Source organism: Taudactylus pleione, unplaced genomic scaffold, assembly GCF_031769625.1.
Source record: "Taudactylus pleione unplaced genomic scaffold, aTauple2 ptg000296l, whole genome shotgun sequence".
NCBI classification, from domain to species: domain Eukaryota; kingdom Metazoa; phylum Chordata; class Amphibia; order Anura; family Myobatrachidae; genus Taudactylus; species Taudactylus pleione.
The window spans coordinates 13,598,931-13,611,666 of NW_028284698.1; positions in this window are offsets into that span (position 1 = coordinate 13,598,931).

Here is a 12,736-nt window from a genome sequence, read left to right on the forward strand (position 1 = left end):
ATTGCTCTCCAGCTCTTGAAATCTACATGTCCCAGAATATCTGGCCGGCCGAGACATGCTGGGATTTATAGTTCCATATGACATGAAGAGCCGTGAAAACAGTACCAGTCATGTACTGAATATTCTAGCTACAAGTATTAAGCCCCCAGTATTGAGTCCATTCTCTACTGTGCAACCCTCTCCTCCTATCCCCTCTTCTCTCCTGTCCTCCCCATCCATCATTTTCTACTTCTCCTCTCTCCTGTCCTCCATATCCCTGTACTCTCACTCCTCTCCCCTGTCTTCCCCTCCATTATTCTCCTACTGACCCTCCCCTCCTCCTACTGACCCTCCTCTCCTCCTACTGACCCTCCTCTCCCCTGTCTACTCCACCGCTCTCCTCCTACTCACCCTCCTCTTCCCTGTCCTTTCCATGACTCTCCTACTTTCCTTCCTCTCTCCTGTCCTCCCCAACCCTCTCCTCCCTCGCTCTCTCCTATCTTCCCCACCCCTTTCCTCCTATCTCCCCCTCCTCTCTGTTGTCCTTTTCATCCCACTCCTTCTACTCACCTTCCTCTCTCCCTTCTTTATCATGTACATCCCTCTTCTTTGACTCCCCCTCTTCTCCTATCTTCTCCTACCCCTCTTCTCTCTCCTGTCCTCCCCACCACTCTCCTACGCTCGGCACATGTGGATGGTCAGATTTCTCGGGGGCGCATTTATAGATAGGGGCTTGAGCAATTAGAATGGGTTTATTATCACCGTTTATCAGAAAAAGTTTGCTTCAACATTTGTATCTGTTATCCTGTTCCTACAATGTCTTTGTGTTATATTGTTGTTTTAGTGCAGTCAGAAAAGCTTTTTCTTAAATTGCTGTTTTGACCATGAATATGAAAAAAAATCTCAGAGTGACACTCAGCTGCTCCAGAGATAACGGCACACGTCACCCAGCCAGTGTCCATCATGGGAACTCATTTGCTTTTAGCCAAACAAAAAAGTCCAGGTTTTAACTAGCACTAAAGGAAAACTCCTTTATACATATAAATTTAGGCTTTACTATGGAGTTCATGTCTAACACATGTACTATTAGATCCCCATGGTGTATATTAGTGGTCAAAGTGGAAATTTTAAAATGGGGGTATGGAATAATTTGAAGCATTCAGAATAAATATGAGTGTGCGCCGAAGGTGCATTATAAAATGGGCGTGGTCACTCAAAACTGGGGTGTGTCTGCATGATATGCCACCCGTTTCTTGTCACTGGGAGCATTCCTCTTCATTCCATTACAAATACACCTTACCTATATTTAATAGGATGCTTCCAGTAGGAATAAACACATGGGAATTATGAGGGGAGCTGGCAGGGGTTCACATGCAATACTTAGGTACAATTTGTGTGGCAATTGGCAATTAGATAATCAGTGGCCAGCAACAGAGCCCCCAACACCCATGAGTGAGCCTTTTGCTGTGGAGACCTAGATCAGCTAATGTACTCACCTTGAGAGCAGCGGGGGAGGGAGGATGTAGAGCAGATGAGCCGAGGCTGCATATTGTACAGTGGCTGCTGGTCCTGGGGGAGGGGCCAGATACAAGGCTACAAGGCAGGAAGTAATCTGCACTCCATGATAATCAGACCCCTCCACTTGCTCTGCTGTAGAGGGATAACTCTGGCTGGCCCCCAGCACTACATAGAATATTCCCCTCTGGGTCAGCAGCTATACTGCACTACATGAGAGCAGTGCCCTGAGCGCCGGCTTGGTTATGTAGCGGTAATCCGCCTCTACTTTCTGGCGGGGGGTGGGTACACAGCAGGGCTCTGGAGTGTGGCTGTGTGGGTCACTCTGCATGTAGCTGTCCTGATCGGTGTTAGAGCCACACCTCCGCCCGCAGCCTCAGCAAGCTGCCTGAAACAGTAAATAATAATAAATAATTTAGTGCTTGAAGGAAGTGGCGGTATGTCATACCATTGCATACCAGCACACTGCGAGCACTGGTTTAATTGCATAATACTTACGACAATATATTTTATTTTAATGCACACAAACTTGCACACAGACGGCCTGATTCAGAGTTGTGCGCAATGCAGATATTTACAGAGTTGAGCAATTATCTGTAAACTGCGCATACATCTAAGTCACAATGTGCATGCGTCAGGCTACATTACTGTAGTTGTTCACAGCAAATTTTTACTCGCAGTGTGATTGACAGTCAGGGAGCATTTGGGGGTGGTAACCGGGAGTGTCAGCAAATTGTGTATCGGGACCGTATCGTGGGTCTGTCACATTTTGTGTCTGCGATCCCGTATAGGAGAAAATATGTCTCCGGAGTCTCAGTGCACGCGGCCATTCTGCGCGACCACAGGGTTACTCAGGAGGCCGATATACAAAGGATCTGCTTCTCTGTGTATGGATGCTTGGATGTGCAAAACCATAAGTGGGCATCTCAATACATTACTCGGTGTCTGTGACATTTGCATATTTTCGCACAACAGTAGCGTATGGAATCGCAGATGCAGGGACATTATCATACAACTCTGAATCAGGTCCAGAATACAATAAAATGTGTTTGAAAAATACTTATTTGACATAAAATTTATATTACGCAATACATATACACTTCCCGTTATCAAGTATAACACACATGGCATTAAAAGTGAAATGTTCATATGGTATGTTATACAGACCTGATGTAATAAGCAATGGCTGCCATCCGTACCTAGAATATCAGGTGGGTGAGGAGGCTGTGGAACACATGGAGGCTGCAGGTGATGCTCCCATGCTGTGTTGGGCGCCATAACTGCTGGCGGATGCAGGAGATATCTGGGCTGTATGACTGGCAGAGGAGAAGGAATAAATAGAAGACTACATTTAGCTAAAGAGTGAGGAGGAGTCACAAGGGGAATTCAATGGCGTAATTATCCCTTTTCCTTCTTTACTATCATGTGCCAGCAATTTCCCTAACTATACACCATGCCGACACTCTCACTAACCATACAGCATGCCGGCAATCTCACTAACCATACAGCATGCCGGCAATCTCACTAACTATAATGCATGCCGGCAATCTCACTAACTATAATGCATGCCAGCAATCTCACTAACTATACAGCATGCCGGCAATTTCACTAACCATACAGCATGCCGGCAATCTCACTAACTATACAGCATGCCAGCACTCTCACTAACCATACAGCATGCCGGCAATCTCACTAACTATAATGCATGCCAGCAATCTCACTAACTATAATGCATGCCGGAAATCTCACTAACTATACAGCATGCCAGCACTCTCACTAACTATAATGCATGCCGGCAATCTCACTAACTATACAGCATGCCGGCAATCTCACTAACTATAATGCATGCCGGCAATCTCACTAACTATACAGCATGCCGGCAATCTCACTAACTATAATGCATGCCAGCAATCTCACTAACTATAATGCATGCCGGCAATCTCACTAACCATACTGCATGCCAGCACTCTCACTAACCATACTGCATGCCAGCACTCTCACTAACCATACTGCATGCCGGCAATCTCACTAACTATACAGCATGCCGGCAATCTCACTAACTATACAGCATGCCGGAAATCTCACTAACCATACTGCATGCCGGAAATCTCACTAACCATACTGCATGCCGGCAATCTCATTAACCATACTGCATGCCAGCACTCTCACTAACCATACTGCATGCCAGCACTTTCACTAACTATACATCATGCCGGTAATCTCACTAACTATAATGCATGCCAGCAATCTCACTAACTATACAGCATGCCGGAAATCTCACTAACTATACAGCATGCCGGAAATCTCACTAACTATACAGCATGCCAGCACTCTCACTAACTATACAGCATGCCAGCAATCTCACTAACTATACAGCATGCCAGCACTCTCACTAACTATACAGCATGCCAGCACTCTCACTAACTATACAGCATGCCAGCAATCTCACTAACTATACAGCATGCCAGCAATCTCACTAACTATACACCATGTCAGCAATCTCACTAACTATACACCATGCCAGCAATCTCACTAACTATACAGCATGCCAGCAATCTCACTAACTATACAGCATGCCGGAAATCTCACTAACTATACAGCATGCCAGCACTCTCACTAACCATACTGCATGCTGGCAATCTCATTAACCATACTGCATGCCAGCACTCTCACTAACCATACTGCATGCTGGCAATCTCATTAACCATACTGCATGCCAGCACTCTCACTAACCATACTGCATGCTGGCAATCTCATTAACCATACTGCATGTCAGCACTTTCACTAACTATACATCATGCCGGTAATCTCAGTAACAGGGGCATAGAGAGAGCGCCAACGGGTCCCGGTAAAGAGGGGGCATGGCCTAATCGTGGGAGGCGTGGTCACGCCCGCTTGAAAAAAAAACCATACTTTTGCTGTGCACCGGGGAGAGGGCGCTGTGAGACCCTCAGCCTGGCGCAAAGCCAGGGGGGGACGCGATCATTGTGATCACTCCCCCCCTCAGGCATAGGAGATTGCTGTGGCTGCTGCTTAGCAACTGTGAGCAATCTCCCACTGCATCCCAGCACACGCTGTGTGCTGGGCTGCTGTAGAGGGTGGAGGGAGGCAGGGAGCAGGGGGCGGCGCCAGACCCGGGCCCCCACCGGGCCCCTCTGGAAGCCTGGGCCCGGAAAATTGTACCCGTCCCCCCTCCTCGGCTCCCCTGCTTACTAACCATACTGCATGCCGGCAATCTCACTAACTATACAGCATGCCAGCACTATCACTAACCATACTGCATGGCGGCAATCTCAGTAACTATACAGCATGCCAGCACTATCACTAACCATACTGCATGCCAGCAATCTCACTAACCATACTGCATGGCGGCAATCTCAGTAACTATACAGCATGCCAGCACTATCACTAACCATACTGCATGCCAGCAATCTCACTAACCATACTGCATGCCGGCAATCTCACTAACTATACAGCATGGCAGCACTATCACTAACCATACTGCATGCCAGCACTCTCACTAACCATACTGCATGGCGGCAATCTCACTAACTATACTGCATGCCGGAAATCTCACTAATGGTGCATACTGTACACACGGTTAGATTTGCTAGATCATCGATAATGATGAACGATAACGATAAACGATATTAACGATTTCATGAACGATTAACAATTTCTGACAGTATTTAAATGAATGAAATAGTCCAAATCTGACTGCAAACACAGTAGATTTCAGATATAATTATCTGACATGCGGACAAACACATCATTGGTCGATGCATGGCAAACATGTCAACGATATGAACGATGTAACGATTTTTACAATCTGACCGTGTGTACCCTCCATAACTAAAAAATGTAAAACAATTGCGATCCACGCCATATAGGGCAGCCAGGGAGCTAAGTCATTATCACGGATCACCGAAGTAGCATGCAATGAAGAAAAATGTGCTCCCAAGCGCTCCTAAAGGGAATTACTCATTTAAAAGTAAAAAAGATAGTAAATCTGGTTGATTCTCTTATTCAGTTGCAATATTGCGTATATAGTACCAACACAGAATGCAGTTTTAAACAAAACACAATGTAATGTAATCTGCAACAATCACTAACATGAGTGTTTCAGCAATCTCACAAACCATACTGTGTGCCGGCACACTCCCTAACTACACAGTGTACCTGAAATCTCCCTAACTAAACAACATGCCAGGGTTACTCGAAAATAATAAGTATGCGCCGAATGGAGATATTTGCTGTATTCTCCCGTGCTGGGCTAAAAAGCAGCCCCCATAGAAACCTATGTGGGATGGGTTTCTAAGGTGGCTGCATCACTTCGTCTCAGTAGTTAATACCATCTGAAGATGGCATTGGCTCGTCTTAGCCTATGGGCTATATTTTGCAATAAATACAATGAGGGGTCTGTTAGATGCCTCCCGGTACTTACCACCAGCATGTGCATGGTCAGCAGACGTCCAGTAGTGTGCCGTGCTCTCCAAGATGTAGTGAAGGGTTCATTAATGTTATCCTATTACTGTACATGCAAGCGTATTTTAATACATTCGGACGAATCACAATTTCTGATTGCCGCAAATACCCTAAATTCATAAATATGCCCCTAAATAGCATAATTTGACCAATAACAGTTAATAAGTTCAGTTTCTATGTGAATTTCTCTAAAAAGCTTAAAAAAAAAAATGATGTGGGACAGGTATGTGGAAGTGTAAATGATGTGGGACAGGCATGATGTGAGGCAGGTATGTAGAGGGGTAAATGATGTGGGACAGGTATGTGGAGGGGTAAATTATGTGAGACAGGTATGTTGAGGGGTAAATGATGTGGGACAGGTATGTGGAGGTGTAAGTGATGTGGGACAGGTATGGTGAGATGTAAATGATGTGGGACAGGTATGGTGAGAAGTAAATGATGTGGGGCAGGTATGTGGAGGTAAAAATGATGTGGGACAGGCATGGTGAGATGTAAGTGATGTGGGACAGGTATGGTGAGATGTAAATGATATGGGGCAGGTATGTGGAGGTGTAAATGATGTGGGGTAGGTGTGTGGATGTAAATGATGTGGGACAGGTATGGTGAGATGTAAATGATGTGGGACAGGTACGTGGAGGTGTAAATGATGTGGGACAGGTATGTGGATGTGCAAATGATGTGGGGCAGGTGTGTGGAGGTGTAAATGATGTGGGACAGGTACGAGGAGGTGTAAATGATGTGGGACAGGTATGTGGATGTGTTGTATTGATGGGAGATGGAATTTTGAACTTACAGAGGAGAGGTAAAAGTGTTTATTCCAACTTTTTACAAAGTTGTATAAAATTACTGAAAAAATACTATAAAGATATGTTACTGTACCCCAAAATGCTAGAAAGTCTTTAGTTTGATTCAATTTCTCTAAAAAGCTTAACAAAGAATAAATGATGTGGGACAGGTATATGGAGGTGTAAATGATGTGCGACAGGTATGATGTGAGGGAGGTATGTGGAGGTGTAAATTATGTGAGACAGGTATGTTGAGGGGTAAATTATGTGGGACAGGTATGTGGAGGGGTATATAATGTGGGAAAGGTATTTAGAGGGGTAAATAATGTTGGACAGGTATGTGGAGGAGGTGTAAATGATGTGGGACAGGCATGATGTAACACAGGTATGTGGATGTGTAAATGATGTAGGACAGGTATGTGTAGGTGTAAATGATGTGGGACAGGTATGGTGAGGTGTAAATGATGTGGAACAGATATGTGGAGGTGTAAATGATGGGTGACAGGTATGGTGAGGTGTAAATGATGTGGGACAGGTATGTGGATGTGTAAATGATGTGGGGTAGGTGTGTGGATGTAAATTATGTGGGACAGGTATGTGGAGGTGTGAATGATGTGGGACAGGTATGATGTGAGACAGGTTTGCGGAGGTGTAAATGATGTGGGACAGGTATGTGGAGGTGTAAATGATATGGGACAGGTATCTGGAGGTGTGAATGATGTGGGACAGGTATGATGTGAGACAGGTTTGCGGAGGTGTAAATGATGTGGGACAGGTATGTGGAGGTGTAAATGATGTGGGACAGGTATGTGGAGATGTATATGATGTGGGATAGGTATGTGGAGGTGTAAATGATGTGGGACAGGTATGGTGAGATGAAAATTATGTGGGACAGGTATGTGGATGTGTAAATGATGTGGGGTAGGTGTGTGGATGTAAATGATGTGGGACAGGTATGTAGAGGTGTAAATGATATGGGACAGGTATCTGGAGGTGTGAATGATGTGGGACAGGTATGATGTGAGACAGGTTTGCGGAGGTGTAAATGATGTGGGACAGGTATGTGGAGGTGTAAATGATGTGGGACAGGTATGTGGAGATGTATATGATGTGGGATAGGTATGTGGAGGTGTAAATGATGTGGGACAGGTATGGTGAGATGAAAATTATGTGGGACAGGTATGTGGATGTGTAAATGATGTGGGGTAGGTGTGTGGATGTAAATGATGTGGGACAGGTATGTGGAGGTGTAAATGATGTGGGACAGGTATTTGGAGGTGTACATGATGTGGGACAGGTATGTGAAGGTGTAAATGATGTGGGACAGGTATGGTGAGATGTAAATGATGTGGGACAGGTATGTGGAGGTGTAAATGATGTGGGACCCGTATGTGGAGGTGTAAATGATGTGGGACAGGAACGTGGAGGTGTAAATAATGTGGGACAGGTATGTGGAGGTGGAAATTATGTAGGACAGGAACGTGGAGGTGTAAATGATGTGGGACAGGTATGTGGAGGTGTTGTATTGATGGGAGATGGGATTTTGAACTTACAGAGGAGAGGTAAAAGTTTTTATTCAAACTTTTTACAAAGTTGTATAAAATCACTGAAAAAATACTATACAGATATGTTTCTGTACCCCAAAATGCTAGAAAGTCTTTAGTTTGATTAAAAAAACACTTGCTTGCTATCAATATTTCACCACTAATAATAAAGAGCAAAGATAAGCAATTTGACACCATTTAAAACCCCCACTAAAATCCATCTATATGGTCTTGCTATCTCAGTTACCAATTTTTTTGGGGTCCAGGATTGCTTCCAAACTTTTTCATGCACTTCTCCCAGGTCGTGTCTTGTAGAATAGCCATTTCTAGTTGGATCTAAAATTCCTCGGGTGCGCGCATTCACGCCATGCTTTTGTAAACCTGCTCCTAAATGTATTGACCCCTGAATATGCTGAGGCTGATGGAGAGCTGAGTATGTGCCCGGGATCAGAGCATATCTTACATGCTTTTGCACTGTGAATGTTCTGGGGCCATGCCTATGTAAGTATAGGTGACGTAGAGTCGTTGTTACATGTGCACTTATTACTGGCTGTAACTGGGCTGTAAGGGGTCATAAACTCACTAACGTGTATTATCGTGTTACCATATAACAACCTTCTTAAATACAATGTAACTTAACTTCTAAGAATAAAGACAAAGACAACAGTGTTGGCATTTAAATATTTTGTCAAATTTATTTTTGACAAGTCATTACATTTTAGACTATAAGTTAATACTAATAATGGTGTCGGCACAAAAAAGAATGCACAGGACAAACAGCTCAAACAAACACACACACAAGCCAAGCATTGGTGATCAACTCTCCTTTTACCTTCAACCACCGGTCCAGGTGATATAGCCATTTCCTGTCCAGGACAATTGGCTGTCGCCTTACTCCACTTTAATGAGAGCGCACCCACTAAGCCTAATTATTAACATAAAGTAACTCCAAGTGTCGTTCTTTTCCGCAACCACTAAACCAACCATCATACATTCAACAAACGAAAAACATAAAGAGGGAGGGAGGGTGGGAAAAACTGGAACAAGAGGCAGATTTACATACATCACTCCATTATATACTCTTAGACCACTCCCCATGAAACATTCATTGGCTGCATAAGACCAGCTAAACTTAAAGGGGCAATATCCAACACGTTATTAAACTGGCAACACTCAAAACACTTGTGGTTTAATGTCCCTCATGTTTACATGTCATCCTTCGGGCTTACTTCTCATGTAAGTAATGCTCAGTGCTGGACACGCAGAGGTGGCTGGAAGCATAAATACACCTGTTTGCAGATGTATCTTTTGTGCCAAGAGTAAGGCTGTTGCATGTGCATACTGAGGACGGGTATCAAACCATGTGTACCGATAGGGGCAGTATGTGTTACGCACCGCATACAGGGGAAAATATACATTTATTCATTGCGTGCATGGTAATAAAAGTATTTTCATGCATGTGCCAGATCGCCCCATCCGTGCAGAGCTGGATTATCAATGGGAAGGGTGGAGCTACAGCTCCATGCCTCCCCATGAAAATAGGCCCACAGAACCCACTTCAGCGCACAGTGTTGACAGAAAAAAAAATATATTTTTTCTGTCACCACCACAACAATCAGTGCGTCCATTCTATCTGCCTTCACAAACATCACCCCATTCAACCCCCAACCCCTGTGGCCGCCTGCCCAAAGCCCCACCTAACAGTCAGAAGTCCCGCCTACCCTTGTGCTTGATTAAAGACAGTCAGTCTGAAACTGTCCCAGCTTGCCTGACATTTCATCATAAGTCACGCTAAGTTAACTCCACCCCTATCATGTTAAGCCATGCCCTTTGAGCTATCCAAAGCAGTATAGACAGGGTTGCCTGAAGCCCCGCCCATTCACTCCTTTTCCCGCGGCAACTGTATTGGCTAATGTAGCTAAAAGTGGGGCTGAAAGTGTGACATAATGAAGACTAGTCAGCGCTGCGTGCGGAGCCTGCAGAGGCTGAGCCGCCTAACACAGGAGGGGGAGGCATCTGTTGTGACCGGCAGTGAATAGACACCAACAGCAGTGTATTTGCCTGGAACCTGTTCATACGTATCTATTGTATGCTATATGTATAAGTATGTATGGTATATATATATATATATATATACTTGTTGGACTTCATATATATATATATATATATAAATATATATACTGTATATAAATATATATTTATAGTGTGTGTATATGTATATACTGTATATATATATATATATATATAATGTGTATATATGTATACTGTATGTATATATATATATATATATATATGTACTGTATCTGTATGTATATATATATGTATCTATCTATCTATTTATCTATCTAATATCTCATATCTATCTCTAGGCCCCCATACACGGCGTGATATAGTAGGATCTATAGTGCTGCTATATCGTACCGTGTGTGGGTTTGATATCAGCCAACCCCCCCCCAAATCCCGAACATATGAAACATCTACCACACAGAGGGGCCTGTGTATTAAATATTGTTGCTGAAAATCCCTGTTTTCGGGGGTTACACACAAATATGTATTAAGTATCATCTGTGTGTATGAAGGAGGGACTGCAGCAGATATCTCCATACCTGCTGTGGTCCGTCCATTTTCAACAACAACTGCAGTCCACATATGTTTCTACGGGATGTAGTTAGCAGACCAGACAGATGCCAGCCCGAACGAGGTAAGTCAGGGGCGTCTTAGATGGTAGCCGCTGGGGGAATTGTTAGGTTTAGGCAGGATAGTGGGGTTAGCTTTAGGGTTTTTTTTTTTTGGGGGGGGGGTTAGGGTTAACCACCACTGGGGAAGGGGCTTAGGGTTAGGCACCACTGGGGGGGTTAGCGTTAGACTAATGGGTGAGGGTTAGGTTTAGGCATGAAGAGGGGAGACTTAGGTTTAGGCACTAATGGGGAGGGTTAGGGTGCGAGGTGGGGAGCGTTAGGGTTAGGCTACAAGAAGGGAGTGTTAGAGGGAGAAGGGGGAAGGGTAGGTATACTTATACGACCCCTGTTGGGATACCGACCATCAGGATGCCGCTGTCTGTATTTTGATAGGAGGCATCCCGACTGCAGATATTACATACCCATTACATTTCTATGGGGGCTGCAAAGCTGTCAGATTTACAGAGCTTGGCCCTGGCAGCTAACGCCATTTGAAGATAGTTGTTAGCCGCTGTGGTACACTACACAAAATGTACTAGGACAGGGTTCCCCCAGAATCATCTCTGGCAATGGCCGCCCCATATGTGGGGTCAGCAGACCACGCAGTAGCGCACCGGGGATCCCCGATATAGTAATGAAGTGACGGCTGCTGCAATCACTTCACTACTAACACATCGCTAGGATGGGCTCTTTTCGGTGACCTTGTCCCTGCAAGTGTATTTTGATACATTCGGCCGGTAAATAATTTGTTATTGCTGCGAATAGTGGAAATAAGAAACTACAATAATCGGGCCTAAAACCCGAAGATTGATATACAGTATATATATATATATATATATATATATATACAGTCTATCCAAAATAACAATAAATGATGTTTTCATTCTGGCAATGTCTCTAATCCTGATATTCCAAAATTATGAATAATTACCTAAATATCTAAATGTCAACAGTTGGCCCCTTGTGGTCATGAAAAATTAATTTGATTGGCCACACATTAATCTAACATAATTATTCCCAATACATTTTGAAACATTTCTTCAAACCAAACTTTCCTTTCATAATCATTATTTTACTATAACCATTGTACCACTGTAATGGTTGCATATTTCCTCTAAGATAACACCAAAGTACAAATATATTAAAGAGAAGAAAAACAGCTATACATATAGTCCAGGGACGGGACCACATATTAACATTGTGTTTGGGGTCATAATGTACAGAATTGTGTTAGCATAAATCCGGTGGTTGCGAATAGATTGTCGCACATTGCGGCAAGCAGATATTAGCAATGCTGCATTTATGTTTAATATAACATATAACAATGGTTGATTTGAACTAGCTTTTCGGAGGGAACCCAGAGGTGAACATCTGTAACAGCATCCTGAGCCTAGGCATCGCCCACTGTTTGAACCAACCAATGATCCCCAGTAAACTGGAAACGTCCCGCCCCTGGACCAATGGAAGAAGACACAACCTGCTACTATACACAACCATAATTTAACTGTATAAGTTATGCTCCCCTGATCCAGAGAGCAGTAGCTGTATGCTACCAGTCATCTGGTGACGACTGTACTCTGGATCCAGGGAGCGCATGCGAACGTATGTATACTGGTTTGTAACTCTGACCTTTTTCCTGAACTGTTTTGTTCCACTGTATAACTTGTAATAATAATGTTATATATACTTTCAATACAATATTTACATTTGGGCATTGGACCAGAGAAACCGGTGTTTGTTCACTTGCTTT